The following is a 17,795-nucleotide window of genomic DNA, read 5'->3' as shown; positions in this document are numbered from 1 at the left end:
TGTAATAAGCACACCAGCAAATCAGAAGTGACCGATTTTTTCACTCTGTAAGTGTCCCCCCAGCCTTGCCCAATCCGGTAAATAATTGTAATTGTTTTCCCTCTGCGTTTACCTGATGGTTCATGAGGCTGCAGTAATCTGCCGTCTTCAGGGTGTTGCAGTTGAGGGCGAGCTCCCGAAAGCCTCCCCTGAGAGGCCGTGGTCGCAGCACCAACAACGGGATGAGTGTGGACCGTTGCTGTTTACGGAGCACTTGCAAGGGGGCAGGGGTGCTGTCAAGCCACCGACACAGTCATCGCACGCCTGTGCTCCTTCCCGCCCGCCGCCCTCCCCAGCCTCTCCCTGCACGACCTCCCACAGTGCGGCCAGTCCCTCAGACCCTCCCCCTGCTGTACGTGGTTTGTCCTTAGTGCTGTGGTCTCCTTTGGGTCTTTCTCCTGGAACATTCTGCTGTCGGCATCTACACAGCCACCTCCCCCCATATTACCTGGATTTTGGTTCCATTATCCACCACACAAGGAAACCTGACTTCGTTGCCTAGTCTACAGAGGTGCCCGCCTCCCCACCTCAGCCACAATCTGTTTTATGGTCCTCGAAGAGCTTGCTGTCTACATTTTGCCCAGTAATTTGTGCTCTGATTGTGGGTTTCTCCCCCTAGAAGGTAAGTGGGGACCTGTGTCCTGCCCATCCTGTGCCTCCTGGATCCACGCTTCACCCCTGCCCAGCACTCAGTGAGTCACATGAGTGAGTCCTCCTGGCTACCCAGCTGGAAAACCAGAGTCATCCTGGACAGATGTTTTCTTTAAGATTCATTCATTTTATTTTCCTTTTCTAAATTCTCCTGAATCATTCACATCTTCTACTACGATTGGCCCTACGATAATCCTATATTGCTTACATCTGGGTTATTTTAATACCCTCTTAAGTGCACTGGCTTTTTTTAGTTTCTCTTTCTACTAATTCTTTGTATAAGACATTGTGGAATCAGTGCTTCTCTGAAAGAGATAGAGAAAAATGTCCGGTGTGAATCAGACCTGGTCAAAGCCTCTTCTTTCTGAGTGGAGGAAATCCAGTCAGTAGGGAAGTGAGCTGCTATGCTGTTCGGTCCCACAGCGGCTGACCAGGGAGAGAAGGGAAACAGGACGGGTTTGGTCCGGGGGGGAAAGGGCGTGGTCTGGAGCTCGTGCTGTTCCAGGGGCGAGCGCCGTGATTCCAGCCTGAGGACACGGAGGAGAGTCCAGAGCCCCATCTGCGGTGGGAACCTGAAATGCTTCGGACCATAAATTGAGGGAGGTTAGTTTAATGAGAAAGTCAAAGGGGAGGGAGTGATGTGGGAACAGAGTCTGGGAAGAAGCCCAGGGCAACGCGGCGGAGGCAGAAACCCTGGTGGCCACAAACACCCAGTGGAGGCACTCGGACCCACAAATTCCTCACACCGTGGAAGCTTCCTGGAAAAGGCACGGACAGGGATCCTTAGTCACAGCTGAGGTGGAGCAGGAGAGAATGTGCTAGATAACGGCACGCATGCACTCAGTCAGCTCAGCTCAGCCACGAGGAGGAAGCATGCCAGCCACACCCAATTCTTCTGAGTAACTGGACATTCGTCTTCCTATGGGGAGAAGCACTAAGGCTCATCTTGCTTGGAACTCAAACAGTAAGACCTCTAGGTTGACCTGTAAGATCCATTGTGAGGCCACTTTTTACCTGTAAATCCTCGATGGGGTAGGATTTAGTGCCATCCCAGGCTATGGATGAAGTACAGATCTGCTGGGCCAAACATTCAAAATCTCCATGTTCTGGCTTTTGTGAACCTTTGTAATGTTCTCCGAACCCTGCCCTGTGTGAGTCATAGTCCCTGAACCGAAAGGACCAGATCATGCATGTTTCTTTGTACCGATTTTTGGATCAGCATTGGAATGATGGTAAGTCTGGGAATCGTCTCAAGGAAAAAATGGTGGAAGACGTTGAATACACTTGGCCTCAAAAGGCAAGATTCTGAAGGACATTGAATGTTTCTGCAACTGCTTGAAAGGCAGCGAGTAGGAGCATGGTGGTCAACATGTTTGTAGCTCCCAAGGGTAGTTGAGATCTTTGGGTGAAACAGGAAAGGAGGCAAATTTTGAATCAATGTAGGAAGGCCTTCTAAGCAACAGAGTTGGAATAAACTGACCAGAGACGTTCAAACACAGGCAGTCCCTGTGGGTTGGCCTTTGAGGGATCGTGGCATTGAGTACAGGCAGTTGTCCTAAATCTCCCTGAGACCCCTTCAAAGCCCAGAGGTCTGTGGTTACAGACTGACCTTGCCATGCCTCAGAGAGTCAGAATGGTTCCCGTTGAGCCCTTAGCCACTTGCCCCCACAGGTTTTCTTGGCCTCATTTTACTTTTCCCGAGTGTCCCATCCCTGCCAAACATGGGCACAGAACATGGGCAGTTTCTGGTTTGGGTCGTCTTTTATATGTGTGTCTGCTATTCTCGATGAGACTGTGGCCCCTCTGATGACAAGGACCAAATTTTATTCTTGGCACCACGAGTGCCTGAGGGCTGCCCCATCCTGTGCTCCTACTACCTAGCCTCCAGTTTCCTTCAAGGCTGCTACATCCAAGGAGTATCTTAGACGGCCTCCTTTCATTCATGGAAGAAGATGATCAAATCAAATAATCCAGCCAATGGATTAATGTCAGAATATTTAGTGAGCCTTTCATTTTAAATAACACGCCAGGAGAAAGTAGTGCTTTAATTAGAAAGAAAATTACTATCCGGTTGTGGACTCTCCGACTTGAGGCCCGGAGAGAAGAGAAGGTATGGCAGCTGCTGGCACATTCCAGAATCTTCAAATATCACCATGGCTTCCCTTTGCTCCGATTCTGCCTGAGGCTGTTCCCGTCCATGACGACTGGCTCCGGACACAACCTGATCTGTAGAGTTCTCCCTTCCACCCCGTGGTCGTAGGGTGTGATTGCATATCACCGACGGGTTCTACGTTTCCTATAGTTCATAGTCCTTGTGACTGGGTTAGGGAAGCCTCTCATGTTCGAAAGAAATTGGGCATTCATTCCTCTGAGCACTGTCTCCAGGGAGACATTCAGATTGGCTGGTTTGAGTTCTTTCAAGTCCTCTGATTTTATTTTATTTAGAAACCATGTAATAGCGGATCTCAGAAGCCATCTAAGCTATACGTGACAATGTTAAGTTCCTAAGGCATCTCTGTAGAGATAAATATATATATTTACATAGTTAATAAAGAAGAATAAAAGAGCAGAAAAAAATCCTTTGCTAAATTCTTTGTAAAACCTTTTCTCTTAAAACTTGTATTTCATTCTAATTAATCCATTTCAGCATGATTTATGCTGAATTGAATTAAACTTCAGCAAACTTATTGAAATCGATTTGGTGACAGCATTTATAGATAATAATTGAATCAGGGATGGAGGTGGAGGATAAAACTATTATACATTTGCTCAATTTTCATCCACAAAACACACTAGTTTCAACCTGTGTTATGTGTACATGTAGTCCAGAAAAGATTGATTTTATTTACTATTTTGAGGACAGAGTATATATACATGAAAGATTCCCCCCTTATAAATTTTTTTTAATGTTTATTTATTTTTCAGACAGAGAGAGGAAGAGACAGAGCGGAAGCAGGGGAGGGGCAGAGAGAGGGGGACACACGGACTCTGAAGCAGGCTCCAGGCTCTGAGCTGTCAGCACGGAGCTCGATGCGGGGCTCGAACCCACGAATGGTGAGATCCTGACCTGAGCCGAAGTTGGAAGCTCAACCCACTGAGCCCCCCAGGCACCCCCCCCCCATAAAAGAATATTTTAAATAGCTCGATGTGTGTGGTTTCAGACCCCAGCTGCTGAATGGTTAGATTTCAGAGACTGACTCTCGACTGAACAGTCAACGGAACGGCTAAGGTGCTGCCAACTCGTCACGTGCGCAGTGTCCTGTTAGGTGCCTTAGATCATTCGTGGCATCTCACTGGTTTTGACTTCTTATTCCTTCTCTCTCTCTTGTTTCTCCTTGCATTTTGGCCTCTATAACTGTCTTAGCTTCGCTTCAGGCCGCCGATTCTCTCCCCAGGTGCCTCCAGGTGGAAGGGGGGCAGGAGGCCCTCTCCTTCCTCCGCTCGCCCCAGGGAGAAGGCACTTTGTGTGCCTTGGGGAGAAGGTCGGCAGCACCGAGGAGCCCTGCCCGCGGCTCAGAGGCACAGGCCCGCCTGTGACCGGGGCCCAGCGGACGCTCCCTGTCCCGGGTCAGATGGCCTCCGTCTCGTCAGTACGTTCTACAGCTGCCACCTGGGGGCCAAGAGCCTGGAGAAGGGCCCTGACGGTGCTGCAGGCAAGGGGGGGCTCTGGAAATCTCCCTGGGGTTCTGGCCTCTGCGGGCACAGGTGCCACGAGCCCACGGGCCCCCACAGCCCACGCGGGCGCAACACGCGTGGAGCGTATCATTTCTCTTGAACGGATCACCAGCCCCAATATCCGACGTGCGGACGGGCGGTGTTTCCAGGTCTTGAGGCTCCTGTGTGCCTGCAGGTCTTTCAGTGCGCTCCTGCAGGCCGCCCTGTGGGTCTGTGTCGCTCCAGTTGCTCACTAAGTATTTTTAATTTTGGAGCCCAAACCCCTCTTTTCACAAGCTTTCCTCTTCTGTGACTCCCAAATGAATAAAAATTTTTAAAAAATGTCATAGGCGTTCCCCTAGGAAAGGTCAGTAAAATGTATTTATTAGGTGGATGTCACAGGCACGATCATCTGCTCTCGTGCCTTTAATGAAAGTGTCAACTCTCTCGGGGATAATTCGGTGACTAAATGATGGAGTGGTTCTTACTAACGGTGCGGCAGAGTAGGAAAGGGAAACAGCCACGTAAATTTGACACAAATGAATAAAATAACTTATTATTATCTCAAATTTCCTTTCCAGAAAGAAAATTCCACCTTAACACAATTTATATGCATATGTGTGGGTAGAGTCGGACTATCAGAGTAAAGCAGGTGGTTTACTGACGTCTCCCTTTTTCCGAGGACTTTCCAAGCTGGAATTACGTTTGAACCATGTCTACGCCCTTGTCACTCGATGCTAAAATTATTTTATTGCACTTCTGCCTGGAGGTTTTCTCTGCCGTATTATCGTTCTAATCACAACGATTATCTGCACACAATGTGGGCCGAATTTGAAGTACTTTTTAACTTACATTTTCCAGATAATTACCGCCAGCTCACAGTCAGCACATGAGCTGGGCTCTGACAGTCCGGGAGTCGGTGAGGCGGGTGAGCCTGGCCGTTTTCCCCCGCAGGAACAACGCCCTAGGATGGCGCGTCTCCCGGCCTCCCAGCAACACCCCTTGCGCCGGTCACATACCTGAGGGACAGCACGGCCATGAATTCAGGGCCAGAATTCCATCATCTGCGAATACGATGTTAATGTTCCAGGTGTATTCAGGTATTTGTTAGTCGAATCAAGTAGAGCTTCTTAGCGAAGCGGCTGGACTGCACACCCCCTAACATTTCAGCAAATTGCTTTGCATCCTCACCACTGCCCCGCCCCCCCAACCCCCCATCCATTCCTGACCAGGTCTACGCACTGAAGGCCAGACCTGCTGGAAAATGCTCTATTTCTCTACAGGTTGGCCCTTTACTCCTGAACATTTGTTTCAGTTCTTAGCAGCAGTGAGCTGGTTGCCTTGTGGTGACTGGTAATGTTTTTTTGGTACCTGAGGGCGCTACCTGTGGAGGCCGGGCCACCTGCCCAGAAGACGACTGCTTCTCTAACCCGGAGCCGGTTCTCCCGGCCGCACATGCGCCAGGACAAAGATGGCGTCTATGAGAAGACATTTATTTTATTTAATACAAGGCAGTTTTAATTCTTTTTATGTTAAAACACGTTGGACTGATGGGGGTTGTCCTGGGAAAGATGGACTGTCTCCCTCAAGGACTAAGGAGCGGACCCAAAGCACCCCCATTTGTGCAGTGCTCCGTCCTGTCCCCTGCCTCCTGAGAGCACACTCAGTGCTTCACGCTGGGCATGGGGGTAAAAGAAAGAATGTCTCCGCATTACTAGGACACGGGGAGCTAGGGCTTGAAATAGTCTTTGAAGATTACAGGGAAACACATACATATGTGTATGTGAGGGTGAATTTGTCAGTTGTGGTTTAGGTAGAAAAACGATCACATTATGGTTATATGACACGGATTGCGTGTGACCCGGCATATCCATTCGCAGGCAGACCAACCTCCTGCAGGTGCCGGGAAATTCCTAGCGAAGAACCATCTCTATGGCTTCTTTTGCTATTTTCTCTGTCTCTACTTGGTGGAAAATCTTGTGGAAAGGATCGTCTTTGTTATTCATCTTTGCCGTTTTCCCATAGCACTTGTTATATGATCAATATCGAATAAATATTGGTCAAATGCATACACAAGTAAATGAATGAATTTTCTATGTAAAAAAAACTTTACTCTGAGATAATTTAAGAAAAAAAATATATGTGAAGTTAAATTTCTTCCCTTAACACAGTAAATAGTAACGTGTTTTTCGGGGCTCTTGGGTGGCTCAGTCATAAGCGTCTGACTCATGATTTCGGCTCAGGTCATGATCTCATGGTCTTGGGATTGAGCCCTGCGTTGGGCTCTTAAGTGACAGCACAGAGCCTGATTGGGATTGTCTCTTTCTCTCTGTCTCTCTGTCTCTGTCTCTCTCTCAAAATAAATAATAAACTAAGAAAAGATGTATTTCCAGCATTATGCGTCAGAGGGTATGTTGAAGAGTCCAATGTAAACAATCACCAGCATTTGAATTTTGTAGTTTTAACATGTGGATTCTGTACTTGTTCTGTGAAGTGTTTCCCAAAGGATTTCCTTTTCTTTGGAGCAGACGTAAGTGACATGTAATGTCATTCCCTACATCTTCATTTAGAGTGATAGGAATACAAGTAATTTTTGTTCGTTACCTTGTGTCCCGAACTTGATGTTGATGAATGCACTCTATTACTTCTGGGTTTTTGTAGATTCCTTGCAGTTTTCTACAATCATGTCTACATGATCTATAAATGATCGCAGTTTTAAGTTCTTCCTTTGGTGTTTGTATACCTTTTATTTCTTCTTGCTTTTTGCACTGGTTAGAACTCCCAGTGCCATTTTGAGTAAGAGAGCAGACATCCTCATTTTTTCTTAACATTGAAAGAAATGTTAGCATTGTTAGCTACAGGTTTGTTTTAGATAATTTTTCCAACTTATTGTAATCCCTTTATGCTCTTAGTTTTCCAAGAGTTTTTAATCCTGAGTGGATGTTTGATTTGTCAAGTACTTTTTGAATATCAGTTGTTATGATCTATGATTTTTTTTCACAGATTGCTCATGTAGTAGGTTTTTTACATGTTGAACTAACATTGCTTTTAGTCATGTTGTATAATTTTAATTCATTATTTGATTCAATGTGCTAATTATTTGAGGATAATTGCATCTAAGTTCATGAGAATTATTTGTCTGTAGTTGTCTTCATTTTGCGCTGTTGTCTGGTTTTGATATTAGGATAATGCTGGCCTCATAAAATGAATTTGAAAATGTTCTCTCCTATTCTGTTTTCTGGGGTAGACTGTGCAATTTGGGATGTATTCTTCTTTAAAGATTTGGTCAGATTCTCCAGAGAAACCATCTGAATCTGAAGAGTTTCTTTGGAGAGCTCAATAATTACAAATGCAGTTTCTTTAATAGTTATGGGACTATTCAGATGATCTATTTAATCTCGGTTGATTCGTGGTAATTTGTGGGTATGGTACACAGAATTACAGTTTCACTAAGACATCTCTAGTTACATGGCAAAGGGGAATTCAGGAGACAGATAGAAATGAGATGCTAATAGATCTTAAAATAGGGAGATTATCCTGGATACTCAAGTGGCCCCACTGTAAACAAAAAGTTCTCATAGAGGGAAGAAGGTGACAGAAGCGGACCGGAAGGATTAGGAGAAGAGAACCAGGAGAATTAAGAGAAACCAACCACCTGGTCGGCTCCGTGGACGGAGCCAGGAGCCAAGGAGTGTGGCGCCTCTAGCGGCTGGGAAAGGTAAAGCAGCGGACTCTCCCCCAGGGCCCCCAGAAGGAACTGCGGACCCCTGATTCCAGCCCGAGGTTGTGAGGACACACTCCTGCTTCTCACACCGAGAACTGTAGACAATAAACAGCAAACAGAGTGTATTTTGAGGAATTGGTTCATTTCTTCTAAACTGTTGAATTTATTAGCATAGATTTGATCCTAGTATCTCCTTATAATGCTTTTAATCACTGCAGGATCTGGAACAATTCCCGATGTAGGTAATTTGTTTCTTCTCTTTATTTTTGTCAAACTTGCTGGAGGTCTGTCAACGAAGGAGAAGCGTAAGTCATTGGTTTTCTCTGTCGTTTGTTTGCCTTCTTCCAGATTCATGGATTTCATTCTGTGGCATTTGTTTGATGTCATGTATTATGTTCATTTATTGTTTCCTTCATTATCCTCACATTTGTATTATTTTGCTCATCCCCCCCCACCCAATTTCTTGTCCTAGGAACTGTGTTAACACGAAGGCTTTCTCTTTCCTAATGTAACCAAGCAGGCTTGTGAATACGCCCTCCTCCTCAGTGACTTAGCCGCATTCCACAGATGACAGTGTGCTGTGTTTTCATCTTCTTCCTGTTACCTCTGTTACTCCCTTTGAGAGTTCCTCTTGGACTCCTGTCTTATTCAGGAGGGCTGTGTTTAATTTCAAAGTGCTTAGAGAATGTCTTGTTGTTCTTTGATTATTGATTTCGAGTTTCATTCCATTATGGTTAAAGAGCCTGCTCTGCAGGGTTGAAGTTCCCTTAATCTTGTTTGGGTTTGTTTCAAATCCCAGGACACGGGCCATCATTTGGGTCCCAAATAAAGCTCCGTCCTGATCTCTTGGAGTCTCTTGTATCCACAGGCCTCATGGCGTACTTGTCCTGGGTCTTGGCATTTAGGAAATCAAGGGCTGAATTTTGTTTAGCAAGAAGTTAGAATTCAATTTTCTTCTCTTAGCAAAGCAGGCTTGTCTGTTTCGGAGGCCATTCCTTTCTTGCCAAGTCCAGATACTGTCTTTTCTCTCTCTGCAGTCCTGTGTTCTTTGATCTTAAAAAGAAGGGTTATGTAAAGCTTTAAAAATATCATTCATGGGGCGCCTGGGTGGCTCAGTCTGTCGAGCGTCCATCTCTGGCTCAGGTCATCATCTTACCACTCGCGAGTTCGAGCCCCACATCGGGCTCTGTGCTGACAGCTCGGAGCCTGGAGCCTGCTTCAGCCCTCTCTCTGCCCCTCCCATGCTCATGCCCTGTCTCTCTCTGTTTCTCAATAATAAGTAAATGTTAAAAAGTTTTAAAAAATATTATTTGCATCTATAATTTTACTCAATACCAATAATAGTCCATTTGAACAGATTTTGCTCCAGCAAGAATAACTAAGACCTGCCACTCAGAGATCATAATTAGTATAGATTTTGCCATCTAGACACTAACATATGTTTGGTGAGGCATGAGATTTTTAGTTGATTTTCCAAAAGGGACAATTATTTTTGATCCCCTGAAATTCTTCTCCCGTTTTCTGTGGCCAACATCATCCATTTTAAAGATGATCTACGACTAACGATTTCCTGTGTGTTTCCTGGAAAGGGGAAGGCTGGCTGGGGTCCTGACTCAGTCGGACGTGTTAGGTGACATTCCATGTTGACATTGAAAATTCTGTGAAATACCTTGAAGTTTGGTACTATTGCAATAATTCCTCTCGCATAAGTATTTATGTGATGAATTTATGGAGTATAAATACTTCTATCTTTAGAATTACATTTTAAATGGTTTTTAATTTTTTACTGTTTATTATGAAATTTCTATGATTGCTCCAAATTTCACTCTTAAATAAGCATGCCAATTATCATATAAGCAGTAAATCCCTGGCTGGGGTAATGTTTGCCCATCCACCTTACGCGTTACCAATGCTCCCCCTTGGGCATCACTGCTCAGACAATGCACCGTTTCCTTATTTAGCGAAGGGAAAAAAGTTAATGCTGCTACACATTTTGAGTAATGATCTAGCAATTTTTTCTAAATCTTACCATCCTTTAGGCACAGGTCCACCCCGAAAGGGGAATGGTTTGCTGTGATCTGAGATGCCCATTTACGTAATGGGCATGATGTAATATTGCCAGTGGCTCTCCTTGCCTTCATTCTCAACGCTTCTCGTCTCTTCTTTGCCCTGTTGACAGAGGAGTTTTCAGGGGCCACACCTGCCCTTTCTTCACCCCTTAAAAGGGTTTCAATGAAAAGTCCCCACTCACAGCATCCCAAGTGGTCCCAACGCCCAGTCCCACCCGCCTCACAAGGTTCCTGTCTTGGCTCCTGTCGGGGTACCGGCTCTATGCGGCGTTGAGGCCAGGAATAGCCGAATGTGTCCTGAGCAATGGGCTTGTTAATCTGTGAATTACACAGATGTTGAGAAATGTCAGGGGTAAGTCTGTGAGCCAGTTAGACTAAGCCTGTAGGATTTCCTTATCACAAGACCTGCTGCAATCCACAGAACAAATACTTACAGTTGGGCTTGAAATACCAAAAGTTCCAGCAGAGTTTAGGAATGAGTATGATAAATTTTGTGCTTCTAGTCTTTTGTTCTTCTTACTATGCCATTCGTTTTAGGAGAATTTTCGTTATTTTTCACAATTTGATCCAAGATGATCCCTCCTTGAGGGCCTCAGTTATACCAACAAAGATGCTTTTCCACATAAAGTCGAGTTCACGGGTTTGGGAGTTAGGACATGGGTCTATCTCTTGCAGTCACGACACTACCCGTTACTCAGCTCACTGCATGCACGGACCAGTCCGCTGGATGACAGATGAGAGCAGAAAGCGCATATCTGCCCGCATCAGGTGTGACCTCGACGTCCAAAGCCAGAGTCCTGGGAGCGCAGTGGCCCCAGGATAGAAGGTCTTCACTGTGGCCATAACTGGCCTTCAAATCACCCCTGTCTTAGACAGCACCAATTCCAGGTCAGGCCGCGATGAACTGGCGAAAAAGAAACAGGGTAAGAAAAGTTACAAGGCATAGTTTATCAGGTTTTCATTACTCGTATCCAAGCAAGTTCCTATTTTATAAAACATTCCTGTGTATTAGATTTAGCTCTTGACTGAAAAAATAATGAATCTGAGAGCTCCTTGTCTTTCCAGGCCAATTGACTTAGGATGTCGCCAACTCTAGGGAATCAAAACCAACAGTGAGTTGAGCGGGGGCCGGCGCCCAGCCTGTGGAATCCGACGTAGCCTGCAGTGCTCCTGGCCCCCCGAACAATGTTTGCCACCGGAAATGTCACTGACACTCTCGTTCGAGCCTGCACGTACGTTCTGCATGTGTAGGATGGAGACAGGAGCACAAGGCTTTTCATTCCCGCTGTCTGAGCAGGGCTGCGCAGCTCTTCAGACAAAACAAGACCAAACGAAATTGCTGCCTAGCCCCTCTTGCAGACATTGCATGCTTAAAAATCTCCTTATATGTGCTGATTCAATTTTGGCATTGGCTCAGCTTCATGCAATTATTCAGTGAAAATTCAAAACTCTGCAAGGATTAATCCATAAATCTGGCTCTCCACATTGCGAGGGAAAGATGGTGTTTGCATAATAATTCAGTGACTGTGGGGCAATTTTAAATGCCCGCCCAGTAGATCTTATTTTAAACATATCCAGGGGCTTTGGTGAATTATCTAGCTCAGTTATAAAGGATGCCATAAAATTTGGTTCATATATTATTTATAACTGATGTGATAAATGGATTAACTTTGCTTAGCATTTATTGGCTCTTTCCATATAATGAAATAGTGCAGTTCCACTACGCTCTATCGTTTTGCTGAGTCACACTGATGCCTTGATCTGGGAAAACGGCTGCAGGTGTGAAAAGATAATTAAACTATTATTGTACCTGGCTTTTGCATGGTCTGGTGGAAACTACACTTCGTCTGCCCCCAGACAAAACCAAAAATGTATTTTTCTTTATTTTCGCATCGCAGCCTGTTTTCTCCACTGCGTCCTGGTTTAGGTGGACGGCATCGGAATGCATCCCCATTCCCAAGCCAAAACCCAAAATGCACTCTCAGAAATGTCTTTCCTCTCTCATTTTTAACTGTACGTTTTCAAATAAAAAAAGAATGTTAATGGACTTTGTTTTTTAGAGCAGTTTCAGGTTTACAGAAAAGCCAAACAGAATGTCCAGAGAGAGTGTTTATACCCCCCTCCCCTCTGCCCAGCTTTCCTGTGCTTACGTGCCGCACTAGTGTGGGGCACTTGTTACCATCGACGGCCAATACCGACGTATTTTTATTGACGAGACTCCACCGTGCGTCTTGGTGTTCACTCAGGGCCTCCTGCAGGCCTGTGGGTTTCAGCAAATACATCATAGCGTGTGTCACAATTACAGGGTCACACAGAGTAGCTTTGCAGCCCTAAAAATCCTTTGTGTCCATCTGTTCATCCCTCCCCCGGCTCCTGGTCACCGTTGGTTGTTTTACTGTCTCTATAGTTTTGCCTTTTGGCAAACGTCGCCTAGTTGGAGCCACAAGGCAAGCCGCCACCTCAGGCTGGCTTCTTCCTCGTGATAATATATGTGTATTAAGGTCACTCCTTGTCTTCTTGTGGTTTGATAGCTCTTTCATTTGTGGCACCGAATAAAATTCCGTTGTCAGGATTTACCAGTTGGTTTGTCCGTTCAGGCACTGGAGGACATCTCGGTGCTCTTAGCTCTGGGCGATGACGCGAAAAGCCGCTACAGTAGTGGTGCGCAGTCTTCTGTGGACATGAGTTTTCCTCTCTCTTGGATGGGTAGCAAAGAGAACAATTGTTGGATCTTATGGTGAAGGATACGTTTAATTTCATAAGAAACTGTCAAACCGTCTTCACAGTGGCCGCACCCCCTGCGGCCTCGCCAGCAGTGATTGAGACTTCTCATTGATTCATGTCTTCACCAGCATGTGCTGTGGTCAGTGCTCCGGATTTTAGCCATTTTAATCGATTTTTAGTGAGATCTCATTTTTGGTGTAATTAGCATTTTCTTGACGTAGGATATGGAACGCCTTTTCATGTACTTATTTGCCGTCTGTGGCTTCTTTGGTGGGCTGGCTGTGTGTGAGGGTCTCTGGCTCTGATTTTAATTGGGTTGTTTGATTTCTTACGGTTTACTTTTAAGTGTTCTTTGTATATTTTTGATACCGTCCCTTTATCAGATGTACATTTTGCAAAGATTTTCACCCAGTCTGTGTCTGCTCTTTTCATTTTCTTAACCCTGTCTTTTGCCGACTAGATATTTTTTTTTTACTTTCAATCAATAATTCTTCTTTGGTTTTATATCTAAAAAGGCATTGTTGAACCCAAAGCACCTGGCTTCTCCCCTCTGCTGTCTTCTCGGAGGTTTTTGATTTTGTGTTTTACTTTCAGGTCCATGATCCATTTTGAGTTAATTTTTGTGAAGAGTCCAAAGTCTGTCTAAAATCATTATTTTTTTAAAACGTGGATATGAAGTCATCCCAGACCCATCTGTTGAAAAGACTGTCCTTTCTCTATACAGTTGCCTTTGTTCCTTTGTCAAAGCCCAGTTCAGTATCGTTGTTGGGTCTACATCTGGGCTTTTTTTATTATGTCCTAATGAGCTGTCTGTTCCTTCACCAGCGGCACTGTCTTCATCACTATCATGAATTGTTATCCAAAGTCGTAAAGCTGCGTAGTGCACATTCTTCAGCTTTGTGCTTCTCTTTCAAGATTGAGTTGACTCTCTGAGGTCTTTTGCCTCCGTATAAACATTAGGTCAGTTTGTTGATAGCCACAAAATAACTTGCCCATTAGGACGAGTTCAATCCAGAGATGAAGTGGGTTAGAACTGATATCTTAACACTATAGAGGTTTTTTTTTTTAGCATTTTATAGTTTTCCCATACATACTCAGTATATGTATTGTTAGCTTTATACTAATGACATTTTTGTTTTTTACTCATAATTGCCTCATAAATGTATTTTCTATTTGCTTTTCCCAATGCATGCACTGAAACTCTGGTCATAACTTCCCTTGATGGGTACCATAGAATTCTAATTGTTGTCCAGACACTGAGTCTTCCTTTAATTAATCATCTCTGTGGCAGTGGTTAACTTTTTACTTGGGAAATATGCTCCTGGCCAGTCCTTGTGTAAACCCTTCATTTTAACTTTGGGATAAGGTTCAAACTCCACAGTTTGATGGGAGGTGGCTTCCAGGACTCGTCAGGAACCAGCCTGAAAAGGTTGACCTCGGTCCTCAGTCTCAAGAGCGCACACTTTGCTCAGGTCCCCGCACGAGCTGAGCAATGCCAGACCTCACCTTTCGTTCTGTTCCTCCATCTGCCTGGCATGGATTTCCTTCCTTTTTCTACCCAGGAAGTTCAAGTTCATCTTTCAAAACCAACTCAATGTCACCACCCCAGTGAATCTGTCTCCACCGACCTGGGGAGCCGGGAGTCTGCTGCTCGCCCCTCTTCGCTGTGGCTTTCAGCACCGCAGGCTGCACTGGCCACCGGGACCCACCTCTGGGTCGTGCTTTGTCACACTGTGCCGTCCACACAACGTCAGTCGTGGGCAATCACCGTCAGCACGCTCTGGAACCTGACCGCTTCTCCCCAGGCTCTCCACTGCCCTTTGGCCCTGACCTCGCTCAGCTTGCTCAGCTTCCTCTCCTACCGCCTTCCTGCATCCCCGCACCCCACACCCACTGCGATCCAAGACTCATGCGGCGGCCAGAAGCACTTCTGCTCCAACCTGCCTTTGGTCCCTAATGTCCTGGTCAGGACCTTCAAGGGTGGGGTGACCCAGCATCCCTCTCGGGGGCTCATCTCAGTGCCTCTGTGCAGAGCAGATGCGGTGGCTCCCCCGCGCCTCCCGCCACCTTGCTGCACCGACGACCTCCCTCCGGCTCCTTGCGAGTCCAGAGCACGACCCGCCGACTCTTCCCCAGACCCCGCAGGCGAAGGCACCGCTGCTCCTGCGAGACCTGCTCGCACACCAGTAGCCTCACTGACCCCTTTAAACACACCTGCCTGGATTGTCCTCCCTTTTCCCGTCTCTGCAAAGTGTTTATTATCTCGGACCCGCCGCTAGTGCATGCTTCTCCTCTGCCTTTGCCCGTGCGACCTCCAGGCTCCGCCCCCAGCCCCCCAGTAGACCTTAGCTCACGTCATGCTCAGTCAACGTTTGGGAGGCAGTGTCCTTCTCTTTCCTCCACACCGTGAGCTTTAACAATGCAGACATTCCTTGCTTTTAGCAGCCGCATTGAAATATGACTGATACGGCTTATGACCATTAAAATATGATACGTACTTTGGTGAGTTCGGGCACGCTCATAGACCTGTGAAACCGGCGCCACAGTCAGGGCGACACGCATTCCCACCCCCTCCGAAGGCTTCCTGTGTCTCTGCTGTTTTATAAGAACAACTCACATGACAGCGTCCCTGTTACCGCACGTTTTAAGTGCGCAGCACCGCGTGGTTCACTGTGGTATCTCTTTATACAGCAGACCGCTAGCACTTCTTCTTCTGGAACCACTAAAGCTTTATACCCGTTTGAACAAGTCCCCGCTTCCCCCTTGCCGAAGCCCCAGCACGAGTTCACTCTCTGCTTTATGAAACTGGCCATTTTAGACACCTCACCTAACCGGATCCACGTGGCACCTGGGTGAACCTGGGGGTCTTCCCGTGAAGTGAGGTGAGCCCGTCACATTCGGCACAGCTGCGTCCTCCCAGGGAAGCCTGGTGGATGCGAGGCGTGAAGGGTTGTTTGCCGAATGAATAAATAATGTCAATTACTTCTCAGGGTGCTTTAAATACGAACTCATTTATGTTTAATATAGCTTATATTTATATTTAATATAGCTTATATTTATATTTAATATAAAGTTAATATTTATATTCTTTATAATTTATAATATTTGCGATCCTCACAGCAATCCGTAAGAGAGATGTGCTAATGTTTTTCTGTCTCGTCAGCGGAGAAGTTGACGCCCTACAACGGGCAGGTGTCGGAGACCTGGTTCGTGACAGGTCCAGCCCATGTGACCGAGCCCTGCCTCCTCTAGTGCTCATGGACCAAGGCCAGTGATGGCGCCCCAGGAATCACAGGTGCCAGGGCGCTGCAGGGCTGCAGGAGGCTGTGCAGGGCTCCTTACACCTATTCTGATGACTTCCCAGAGGATAGATAGATGGTGATAGACAGATGGGTAGATGGATGGGTGGATGGATAGATAGATAAAAGAAATGGGTTGATTGATAATTATATAGAAAATGATAGACAAATTGATAGATAATGATAGATGAATAGATAAACATGATAGGTAGATAGATGACAGATAATGATAGATAGGTAGATATAGAGAGATGATAGATAGATAGATAGATAGATAGATAGATAGATAGATAGATAGATAAGTAGGTAGATGATAGCCTTACTAGGGAAAACCAGCTCATGCCATTATGGAGGCTAAGAAGTCTCACAAGCCGGGACGCCTGGGGGACTCAGTCAGTTAAGCATCTGACTTTTACTTTCAGTGCAGGTCATGATCTCAGGGTTGTGGGATCAAGCCCCACGTCTGTCTCTGTGCTGTCAGCTGCTTGGAATATTGTCTCTCATTCTTTCTCTGCCAGTCTTTCTTCTCCTCCCCTGTTCACAATCTCTTTAAATAAGTAATTAAGCAAATAAATAAACTTTAAAAAAGAAAGAAAACATCCCACAGTCTGCCATCTGCAAGCTGGGGGCCCTGGAGAGCTGGGGGGTAACCCCCAAGCCTGAAGGCGTGAGAATCAGGGAGCCGATGGTCAGTCCCAGGGCTGGAAATCTGAGTCTCCGCTCGGTGGTGATACAGGAGAACAGGATTTATTCCCTCTCTCTCTGCCTTTTGCTCTATTTGGGCCCTCAGTGGTTGGATGAGACCCAACCGCACTGGTGAGGGGGCACAGACTACTTTCCCAAGTCCACTGAGTCAAACGCTAGTCTTGTCTGCAAACACCTGCACAGACACACCTAGAAAGGACATTCATTCTGGGCGCAGGCCAGAGGAGGTGACGTGTAGAACGAACGCTTCAGAGCGTCCTCAGGGTCCCGGGCTATCCGCCCTCCGTGCTGTCCTCGCCGAAGCAAGCTGTGTGCCCAAGCTCACACGTCCTCTCTGACGTCAGCTCCCGCCCGTGTTTCGTTGTTTCCACAGTGTGATGGCCGAACTTCAGGATCTTAAGTAAAGATGGCTGTGGTGAGTTCTTCTATTTTCTACGGTTGTTCTTTAGTGGGTGAAGAGAACCAGCTCATTACAGTGCTGTTGCCAAGGTACAGACACTAAGTATTTATTTATCTGTGTATTTGAAAGTCACAGATGAGTGTGATTTGCCAAGGGCTCATTTTTCCTGTATGAAGGGGAGCGGGCTTACACTGTTCTCCGCCAGACACCGAGAGCTCCGTGGCCAGCGGGGAGGGGAGCGAGCCAAGGAAGGACTAGGTAGTCCAGAGCATACTCTCAACCTAGATCAAGAGAATCACAAATACAGACACTTAGGGAGCTGAGCTATGCAGCTAAAGGCTCATCAAGGAAAAGCTTTTGGGCTGGCTTCCAAAAGGGCTCCTGGGGTGACATTCATTATCTTAAATTCAGCTCGTGGGGGGCTCTGATTCGGTTAACACCCCAGAGCATCGCCAGTTCTCAGTGGAGGACACAGTGTAATCAAGCCTGCAGTATCGAGACCCAGAACCAACATTTCAACACGCTCGTTG

Source organism: Suricata suricatta, chromosome 14, assembly GCF_006229205.1.
Source record: "Suricata suricatta isolate VVHF042 chromosome 14, meerkat_22Aug2017_6uvM2_HiC, whole genome shotgun sequence".
In the NCBI taxonomy this organism is placed as follows: Eukaryota; Metazoa; Chordata; class Mammalia; order Carnivora; family Herpestidae; genus Suricata; species Suricata suricatta.
Note: the sequence above shows the minus strand (reverse complement) of the source record.